At 35.2% G+C, this 11,653-nt stretch overlaps 2 pseudogenes; both read left to right on the forward strand.

Annotated features, from left to right (window-relative positions):
* The window catches only part of LOC141831697 (uncharacterized), a 3,755-nt pseudogene extending 2,182 nt beyond the window's left edge, over positions 1-1,573 (forward strand).
* LOC141832656 (uncharacterized) overlaps positions 1-11,653 on the forward strand; it is a 178,309-nt pseudogene that overhangs the window by 90,427 nt on the left and 76,229 nt on the right.

Here is an 11,653-nt window from a genome sequence, read left to right on the forward strand (position 1 = left end):
TGTTGTGCTTCTTGGTTTTGTTGTTAGTGTTAAAGGTGTTGAGATGGATGAGGAAAAGGTAGAAGCAATTTAAGAGTGGCCAACACCGACAACAATCGACCAAGTGCGGATTTTCCATGGTTTGGCCAGCTTTATAGACGGTTTGTTTTTTATTTTAGCAATATTGCAGCTCCACTTACTAAAGTCATCAATAAAAATGAGCCATTCAAATGGGGAGAGGAGCAAGAGAGGGCATTCAACACTTTGAAAGAAAAGCTAAGTTCTGCTCCTTACTAATCCTACCAGATTTTTTGTAAAACCTTTAAAATCGAATGTGATGCTTCTGGTGTTGGAATAGGTGTTGTGCTTATGCACGAACTAAGACCCACTCCTTACTTCAATGAGAAGTTGAGTGGAGCCACTCTCAACTATCCCACATATGACAAGGAGATGTACGCGTTGGTAAGGGCATTAGAGACATGGCAGCATTACCTATGGCCTAAAGAATTCATGATTCACACAGATCATCAATCTCTAAAGCATTTGAAGAGCCAACAAAATTGAATCGCCGCCATGCTAAATGGATAGAATTCATTGAGACCTTTCCTTATATGATCAATATAAGCAAGGCAAAGAGAATGTGGTTGCTGATGCATTATCTCGAAGGTATGCTTTACTTTCCGCCGTAGATACAAAATTACTTGAATTCGAATATATCAAGGATTTATATGCCAATGATGCTGATTTTTCTAAAGTGTTCAAAGCATGTGACAAGGTTGTATTTGGTAAGTTTTATAGACATGATTGGTTCTTATTTCGCGAGAATAGATTGTGTGTGCCTATTTGTTTGTTGTGTGAATTGTTTACTAAAGTGCATTAAATGCATTAATGCATTAAATGCTCCAACATTCAAAAACATGAACGTTGGAGCTCCAACGTTCATGTGTCCACAATGCTCAAGACGCTCTCATGTAATACTATAAAACCACCTTGTATGGTTACTTTCAAGAAGATGAAGAAAAGGCTTCATGTTTTCTCCTCTTTCTTGCAACAAGTTTTTCATGGGTTCTCCTCCATTTTGTAACAAGCTTTGAAGTTAATATCAAAGCTAAATTTCATCATGGTATTAGAGCAACAGAGTCTACCTCTTCCGCAACTAAGCTCGCTCCCTCATGAACTCTTCTCTTCTCTTTTTCTTAGTTCCTCCAACTATATTCAATGGTCCGGATTCATTAATAGGATCCTAAGTTCCAATAACCTTGAAGATCATATTCTTCAGGATCCTCCTATCGAATCTAATCCTACCTTTAAAGAATGGCAAAAGAAAGATAATCAAGTATTTGTTCATCTTTTTCTTTATCTAGATGAAGCTCACAAGAGAATGGTTGCTTGTTCTCCAAATGCTAAAGCTTTATGGGACCATCTCTCGGCACTATATGGGCAAACCAACAACATCGGAAGAGTGTTCGAACTAAGAAGACAAATAGCATACATGAGAAAAGAGAACAAGACTTTTCCACAACTCTTTGGAGAATTTGGTAACTTATGGAGCGAGCTTGAGGTTCTACGACCACTAACCATCGATCCGACATAAATAATAAAGCGACAAAATGAAGACAAGGTTTTTAGTCTTCTTATGACTCTCAGAGACTCATTCTCAACTATGAGACATGAAATTCTGTGAATGCAAAATCTCCCTACCAAAGCCAATTCCTAGTGAACCTTGGGTGGATATTTCCATGGACTTTGTTATAGGCTTACCTAGACCAAAACGCCACAAGAGGGTGGCTTGATAAATTGAGAGCCTCACTATACTTTAGATTGAAAATATGTCAAAAGATACATGTGTGAGCATCATCCCTTTTATTTATAGTTATAGGGTGACCTAAAAACCCTAAAATGCCAAAAGAAAACTCATTTAGTAAATGCCTATACAGACTACTTAGCCATTTTAAGCTTATGGCATCATTACAACCCAAGTAAAGCTAGAAATTGAGCCTATATATCCCTATTACATAAACATAAGACTTAATAGCTACTTAAAATCATCCAAGGCTTGAATTAGATTGACTAAGCCGTATGACTTGCTCTTGCTCAAACCTTCTTCAATTGTAACTTTGGCCTTCACATCTTCAATTAGCACATTTAATACTTCCTTCATCTTTTTAGCCTTAGCCCTTATAATTTGACCTCTGTTGATGCATAATGGATCATCAACAACATCTAGAGTGGGTTGAGCATGATCCATATTAGTTTGTTGGATGTGCTAAGTAGCCACTTAAGTCTCATGTTTATGTAGTAGGGATATGTAAACTTAATTTCTAGCTTTATTTGAGTTGTAATGATATCATAAGCTTAAAATGGCTAAGTAGTCTACATAGGTCTTTACTAAATGACTTTCTTTTATTCTTTTAGGATTTTTAGGTCACCCTATAGCTTTAAATAAGGGGCATGATGACCGCACATGTATCTTTTGGTATATTTTCAATCTAAAATATGGTAAGGCTTCCACTTGTTGATTCTTCATTGAACTAGAACTTATCAAGGCATCGCCTTGTGGTATTCAAAGACTTATCAACCTCCATTCCAAGGTTGTGGCATCTTCCCTCTTCCTCTATACCAAGGTTCAACTTTCTAAAGTACTGGGTCAAGGTTCTATTCATCCTTCTTATCAATTTAGACTTTCTTTCTTTCTTTCTTCAATTAATTGTGGGTTTTTGAGATTTTTCTCTCATGGGTTCACATCAAGAATCAACAACTGTGTGTTGCTTTGAACTCTTCCAGCTCACAGCACCACAATTTAAGCAAAATACATACCCTATCTGCGATCTGGAATCATCCTTATCAATTTAGAAGCTTGCATTATTGTAATTCTTTATAGTGAGCTCCTCATCACATTTAAATATCAAGATATATCTTTCATTCTTTTCAAGTACTTAAGAATATTCTTGATTGCTGTCTGGTCACCTAGATCTGATTGGTATATGCTCGTCATGCTTAACACATATGAAACATTAAGGCGAGTACAAAGTATAATGTACATGATATACCCTATAGCAGATGCATAAGGAATCTGATCCATATGGTCTCTTTCTTCCTTAAAAGAGGGGCATTGAGTTTTCAACAGGCTCATACCATGTGACATTGGTAGGGATCCCTTTTTGAAATTCTACATAGCAAAACGATTGAGCACCTTGTCAATATATATACTCTGACTTAGGCCAAGCAATTTGTTAGATCTATCTCTATAGATCTTTATGCTTAAAAGAAGTTTCATCTAAATATTTTTCAAGTCATGTCTTTACAGACTGTAGTATAGGGATATGATTTCTAATAATAAGTATATCATCTACACACAGGATAAGAAAGATGACTGTATTCCCACTAACTCTTTTGTAGACACAAGTTCATCTTCATTCTTGATGAAATCAAAAGCTTTGATTGTATCATCGAATCAAAGATTCCAACTTTTAGAAGCTTGTTTTAATCCATAAATAGACTTTTGCAACTTACATACCTTTCTAGTATCATTTGGATCTACAAAATCCTTAGGTTGTGTCATATACACATGCTTGAGTATATTTCTATTTAGAGATGTAGTTTTGACATCCATCTACCAGATCTCATAATCATAATAAGTTGCAATAGCAAACATGATCCGAATAGACTTAAACATCGCAACTGGTGAACAGGTTATCATAGTCTATATCATGAACATACTTGAATCCTTTAGCTACCAATCACCCTTTATAGATATACATATGACCATCCATATCAGTCTGTCTCTTAAAAACCCACTTACATTCAATGGATTTGATCCCTCCAACACTACAAGAAAATCGGTCTTTAACAACACTCAAAAGACATCGGTTTTATGGCAAAACCGATGTCTTTTACTTTTTAACAACGGTTTTAACAAAAACCGATGTCTTTGAGACATCGGTTAGAGCCTACGACAACGATTTTTGGAGGCTACAACAACGGTTTTAAAAATCGATGTCTATGTGCGCTTTCAACAACGGTTTTTGAAGATTACGACAACGGTTTAAAAATCGTTGTCTATTTGCGCTTTCAACAACGGTTTTGGAAGCTATAACAACATTTTAAAACCGATGTCTATTTGCGCTTTCAACAACGGTTTTGGAAGCTATAACAACAATTTAAAACCGTTGTATATTTTCGTTGTCTTTGAGAGGTTGATTGGAGACTACGACAACAGTTTTTGGAGGATACAACAACGGTTTTAAACCGTTATCTATGTGCGCTTTTAACAACGGTTTTTGAAGACTACGACAACGGTTTGAAAACCGTTGTCGATTTGTGATTTCAACAACGGTTTTTGAAGTTATAACAACAATTTAAAACCGGTGTCTATTTGCGCTTTCAACAACGGTTTTTAAAGCTATAATAACAATTTAAAACCGTTGTATATTTAGATTTTATCTTTCCCTCTCTCCCTTTCTTCCTATTACCTACGCTTCCAACACTTCACCCGGCCGCGACTTAACCCCTTGTAAACCCTAGACGCGTCTTCAACCACACCGCCACCGCCGCGTCTTCAAGGAGACCGCCACCTACGCGTTCCCCCTCAACTCCACAGAAGACCTTCGTCTCCACTTCCTCCCCTTCTCAATCGACAGACACCGCCCTTTGTATTAATTTTTTTGCTAAGTTATCCCTTTTATATCTTTGACTCTATTTTATCAATTTATTTTAATTATTACTATCACTATTAGAAAATGATATTTTTTTTAATGATATATAATTTAAAATATCATTATAAATAATATTTAACGATATCTATTAAAAAAGATTATATTTTTAATTAAAATATTATATAAAATTATTTATAATGATAAATCTTATTTTCTTTATACCCTATTTCCTTAATCTAAACCCTATTCTACCGCTCCTCTTCGGCGCTACCGCTCCTCTTCGCTATTCTCTAACCCGATTCTAAACCCTCATTCGCCATTCGCCGCTCACTCCCTTCGGTGTTCGCCGCTACCGCTCCTCTTCGCTATTCTCTAACCCGAAAACCATCATTCGCCGTTCGCCGCTCTCCACTACCTTCGGTGTTCGCCGCTACCGCTCCTCTTCGCCTATTCACCCGATTCTCTAAACCCTCATTCGCCGTTCACCGCTCTCCACTCCCGTTCGGTGTTCGCCTGCCGCTCTCCACTTCCGTTCGGTGTTCGCCCTCGTTGCTAGTTCTGCCCAGATTTTTGGTTTCCATTTTTGCTTTAAAAGGGAGGATAACGACAGTATAAGAATGTCCAGATTGCATTACTATTTTTGGTTTAAAAGGGAGGATAACGACAGTATCATTGTTTATACATTTTTGGTTTCCATTGCATTACTATTTTCAACATATGCTAGTTCTGCCCAGATTGTTCTGTATACTTGTTCTGTATGGTGTTGATGCATTTGGCATGATGAACCTGTACACCTGTTAAGGTGAGCACGGCTATTGAGGGCATGGGTGCCTAGTTCTGCCGCTTGAGGATATTTTGCTTTATGATAATGTTGCTTTGTCAGGTACGTTTGGTCACAGATAAGGAAACAAATAAACCAAGAGGATGATGGAAGGAAACTGATGGAAGGAAACTGCATCAGGTTTTTTTTGTGTTGGGGACTTTATATCTTGGATGGTGCATTTATAAAATGGTTTCCCCCTGCTACTATGGTAGTTCATGAATATCTCACTTGCAGAAAAGCTTTATGAGTTTTGTTAATAAGATTGTCTCCTTGATTAGCCATTTTCATTATTCAAACTTGAAAAATCTGAGTCTTTCCTACATGTAATTGTTTCCACTAAATTTTTGTTTAAACTAATGGTCACATATTACCCGTGGATTGTATTTGCAGGTGAAACCTCTTTGTCTCAGTCCACACAAGAGGTTACTAAACAATTTCTGATGTAAGTAGCAGAAAAATCTAGCTTTTAATTGAATTATTTTCGAGTTCACAAGATTCTTATGCTGCAACCATTAAAGAAATGTTTATAGTTTTCAGATTGGGAAAATGTCCTGTCATGGAGTCCTAAGTCCTACTAGGTGTCATGGGACGATTTGATAGGGTTGGTCTATGATGCTTTATTTCTTCAAAACAGATTGTTTCTGTGATTTGGACCCATCAATAGTGACTACCTAATCTCCATGTGTTGATTTTTGACGGATACTTGAAAAGAAATGGCTCTACATTTGATGAACCACCCTGATGTTTGTTATGAGATAATTCAGTAACACATATCAAGGTCCTTATTTATGGATATTCCTTTGTCATGCAGGATATCTCAGCTGAACTACCAGAAAATAAAACCAACAACAAAAATGTTGCAGTAAATAGTCCCGAGGACAATGCAGTTTTGGAGTTTGAGCAACTTATTGACCAGAAAAGTTTCACACGGCTAGTACCTTACGCTGCTCTTGCTCATCTTTGAAAATCATTGTCATTTGAAACACCTCAAATTACTTATCTAGTTGTAAACTTGAGCTTCTTGGATTCCTTCATTCTGTATCAACACATTTTTGGCCTTCCCACAAGAAAATTGTTATGGAAGTAGAGAGGAAGATTCTTGTAGTTGCCATCTCATATCATCCTTAGATTAGAACATGAGTTCTGAGTAATCTTGATTACCATTTGGAAGTTTCTTGTCCATTCTTGTATGGTTGCATTTTAGCCTCAACCTCCATACTTAGTGTGGAAATGTTTTTTCACAAGCCACCTATGTATGCATCTCATGTTGATTTCTACACCATCTACTGGATCGGCTACCTGTACTATTTTTTTTTGTAATTTACTTGCCTTTGTCATGTTTAAGTATTAACTTTTGATGTAATTATGGAAGAACCATACTGGACTTAGCATCTGAAGCTTTTGTTTAGCTTCTCAAGTGTTATTTTTGATCTTTTATTCCTAATACCAATCCTTTTACTTTTTTAACAGAGCCCAATATGAGCATTTGATGGGTATTCTGCAGTCAAGAATTATTAATTCAGATACTGAAAGATCTGAAGCAAATGATGCAAAAAATGTAGTTGTTCACTGGCAATATCTTATCTATGTTCTCTTGATTTCAGTTAGACGAGTTCTTGTTGATGTTGAGCGTGGAAGAACTCTTATATGGAGATTTTGTTTACTTCTCCCTTTTGGATTTGTAGTACAGCAGTCAAAATGTTATTTGTAAACGTTGAGGAGGATGAAAACAATGTAATATGTTGCGGAAGATTATTTGTAAATATTGAGGTGCTTTTGTATTTGTGATTTGTTTGATGAATTTATATATTATGATAATTTTGTCATCTTGCTCGATCATAATTTACAAACAACATAAAAAAAAATAAGTGATATTACATCGGTCGAAAACCGTTGTTAAAATTGATGTTAAACATATATTACATCGGTTTTACACCGTTGCGAAACCGATGTCGTTGTGATATTACATCGGTCGAAAACCGTTGTTAAATTGATGTTGAACAGATATTACATCGGTTTTACACCGTTGCGAAACCGATGTCGTTGTGATATTACATCGGTTGAAAACCGTTGTTAAATTGATGTTGAACAGATATTACATCGGTTTTAAACCGTTGCGAAACCGATGTCGTTGTGATATTACATCGGTTGAAAACCGTTGTTAAATTGATGTTAAATAGATATTACATCGGTTTTACACCGTTGCGAAACCGATGTCGTTGTGATATTACATCGGTCGAAAACCGTTGTTAAATTGATGTTGAACAGATATTACATCGGTTTTACACCGTTGCGAAACCGATGTTGTTATGATATTACATCGGTTGAAAACCGTTGTTAAATTGATGTTAAATAGATATTACATCAGTTTTACACCGTTGCGAAACCGATGTCGTTGAGTGATATTACATCGGTTTGACATCGGTTACAAACCGTTGTCGTTGAGTGGTATTACATCGGTTAAAAACCGATGTCTAAAATGTCAGACCTTTTACAACGCCTTCATAGACATCAGTCGCTTTTCTCATAGACATCGGTTTTCCAAAGTCCATATTTGGTTAGTATACATGGATTCCAATTCGGACCTCATGGCCTCTAGCCATTTCTCATAATCTGAGCTCATGACTGCTTCTTGATAGGATGTAGGCTCGTTGATACCAAAAGCATTTCATCATCGTGGCTAGATAAGAAAAAAGAATATCTCTCAGATTGACGACATACTCTATCAGATCTGCGTAGAGCTTGTTCTCTCTTAACAGATTCATGATTCACAATACTTTATGGTGTCTGTTCAATTTCCATCAAGGCTCAGTATTAATTTGTGAATCTTGAATTTCTTCAAGATTGACTTTACTCCCACTAGTTCTTCTAAAAATAAACTCTCTTTTTGATAAATATCATTTCTAGCAACAAACACTTTACCTTATGTGGGATTATTAAAGTAATATCCCTTTGTTTCCTTGGAATATCTTATAAAATAAAACTTATTAGATTTAGGTCTTGGTTTCTCTGAGACTTGACATCAAATGTAAGTCTCACAATCTCAAATCTTCATAAAAGACATCTTGGAACTCTTCCCAGTTTATATCGTATATGGTGTCTTTTTGACGACTTTCGACAGAACACAATTAAGTGTGAAAGCATCTATCTCTATAGTATGTCCCCAGAAAGAAGTAGGAAGATCTATCTAACTCATTATTAATCGTACCACATCTAATAAATTTTGATTTCTCCTCTCTGAGACACCATTCAACTGTGGTATTCCAAGTGGAGTGAGTTAAGATATGATCCCAAACTTAACGAGATGGTCATGAAACTCTTAATTAAGGTATTCATCACCTTGATCTAATCGAAGTATTTTAATACACTTACCAAGTTAGTTTGTATTTCATTCTTAAATTTTTTGAACTTTTTAAAGGATTCTGACTTATATTTCTTTAGATACACATAGTCATATCTAGTGATACCATTAGTAAAAGAAATGAAATACTGATAGCCACCTTTAGCTGCTATATTGAAAGGGTCATAAACATCAGTATGTATGGGTCCAAACAAATCATTAGCTATGTCCACTAAAATGAGACTTTGTCATCTTATCTTAAAAACAAGATTCACATACCTCATATAATTCAAAATCAAATGAGGCCAAAAGTCAATTTTTATGGAGTTGTGATATACAATTCTCATTTATATGACCCAAGTGACAATGCTAGAGATATAATTGGATTAAATCATTAGGTTTGAACCATTTGATATTTATGTTATAGATTGAGTTTTCAATATCTAGAATATAGAGTCTATTTATAAAAAGTACACTGTAATAGAACATATCATTTAAATGAACAGAACAATATTTATCCTTTATTATAAATGAGAAATATTTCTTGTCCAAATAAGAAATAGAGACAATGTTCTAAGTTAAGGTAAGCACATAATAGCATTCTTTTATTTCCAAAATAAGCCCAGTGGGCAAAGATAAGGATATATTCTTATAGTTATAGCAGCAACTCTTGCACCATTGCCTATTCATAGGTCCACTTCATCCTTTATCAACTATCTGGTCTTTCTTAGGCCCTGCACATTAGTACAAATGTCAGATGCACATTCGGTATCTAATACTCATGAAGAAGAAATAGATAGATTGACTTCTATAACATATATACCTTAGATAGAAGTCTCACTTCTCTTCTTTTTAACTTCATTCAGATATAGTTTGTAGTTTCTCTTTCAATGTCTGGTTCACCACAATGGAAGCAGGTTCCTTTTTTAGGTACCCCTTTAGGTTTCAATGCATAGATTTGTCTTTGGCTTGGGTCTTATCCTTAGTTTTGGCTTGTCAGTTACCTTTGCCCTTTTGCACCATCTAAATGGAACTAGGTTTAGTCTTCTTAAGATTAAGTTTAGTAGTTCTCAACATACTTAACATCTCAGACAACGATTTGTTAATTTCATTCATGTTATAGTTCATGATAAATTTACTATAGTCTTCTGGCAACGATTGTATAACAAGGTCAGTAGATAATTTTTAGCCTAATAGAAATTCTAATCTTTCAAGATTCTCAACGTACTCAATCATTAGTTGGGACGGGACTTCCTTCTTGCATCTTATATTGAAATAGAGCTTTAGATATCTCAAATCTATCATGCCTTGTGTACCTCTGATATAATTGTCTAAGATGTTCAACCATATCGTGAGTATCCATGTTCTTTCTCATGTTGCTTTCGAAGCTCAGAGTTCATGGTAGCAAACATAAGACATGATACATCTAATGTATCATCTTAATGCTTCTTATAAGCATCCTTATTAGCACGAGTAGTAGTAGTGGCGGGTGCTTTAGAAATAGATTACTCTAGGACGTATAATTTTCGTTCTTGCTTGAGAACAATTCTCAAGTTGATGGAGTCAAACCAAGTGATCAAGTTGCCCAACAAGCTAATATGGATCATACTCAACCCACCCTAGATGTTGTTGATGATCCATTATGCATTAATGGAAGCCCAATTACAAGACTTAAGGCTAAGAAGATGAAGGAAGTACTTAATGTGCTAATTGAAAATATGAAAGCTAAAGTTAAAATCGAAGAAGGTTTGACCAAGATGAAGTCATACGACTTAGTCTACTTAATTCAAACCTTGGATAGGCTTAAATAGCCACTTAAATCTCATGTTTATATAGTAGGGTGTAGGCTCAATTTAGGCTCAATTTTTAGCCTTATTTGGGTTGTAATGATTGCCATAAGCTTAAAATAGCTAAGTAGCCTACATAGGCCTTTACTAAATGAGTTTTCTTTTGACCTTTTAGGATTTTTTGATCACCCTAGCTATAAATAAAGGGGGTGACGGTCACACATGTATCTTTGACATATTTTTAATCTAAAGCATGGTGAGGCTCTCACTTGTTGGTTCTTCATTAAACTAGAACTTATCAAGGCATCCCTTTGTGGAGTTCAAAGACTTATCAACCTCCATCCCAAGGTTGTGGCATCTTCTCTCTTCCTCTATCTAAGATTCAACTTTTTTAAGTATCGGGTTGAGGTTCTATTCATCATTCTTATCGATTTAGACTTTCCTTCTTTCTTTCTTCAATTCGTTATGGGTTCTTGAGGTTTTTTCTCTCACGGGTTCACATCAGTTGGTATCAGAGCTTTGGCTTTTCTAATCGATTTGGTTATCCTTTTCTTTTATGCTTGAAACTTTATCTATTTTGTTCATCATTTGATACTTATTGTTTTCATTTCTTTTAATCCTTGTAAGTCTTATTTACTTGTTGCTATCAAAAAAAAAGGAAAAAAATATTTTCAACCAAAAAAAAGAGAAAAAACTTATTTTCAGCCAAAAAAGAGGAGAAAAACAATTTATTTTTGGCCAAAAAAGAGAAAAAGGAAAGAAAGGAAGACTAAAATTTTGAAAACAAGAGAAAAAAAGGTAAAGGAAAAGAAGCAACAAAAGGTGGGTGTAGAGAGCTTGCTATTTCTATACTTACATTTTTTTTACTATCCTTATCTTTCAATTCCATATTTCTTTCAAGTTTTGCTAAGATTTAATTCTGAATCTTGCCTAGATTAAGTTCTGACAATTTTTTTTCAACACTTATTTCAAGTTTTTTTCAATTCTGCATTTCTTTCAATTTTGCCTAAATTTAATTCTGGCACTTGCCTAGATTAAGTTTCGGCAAATTTTGTTTCAGCACTTATTT

The sequence above is a fragment of the Curcuma longa genome, chromosome 7, assembly GCF_044706935.1.
Source record: "Curcuma longa cultivar G26 ecotype Majalengka, Jawa Barat chromosome 7, ITB_CL_G26_1.1, whole genome shotgun sequence".
NCBI lineage: Eukaryota > Viridiplantae > Streptophyta > Magnoliopsida > Zingiberales > Zingiberaceae > Curcuma > Curcuma longa.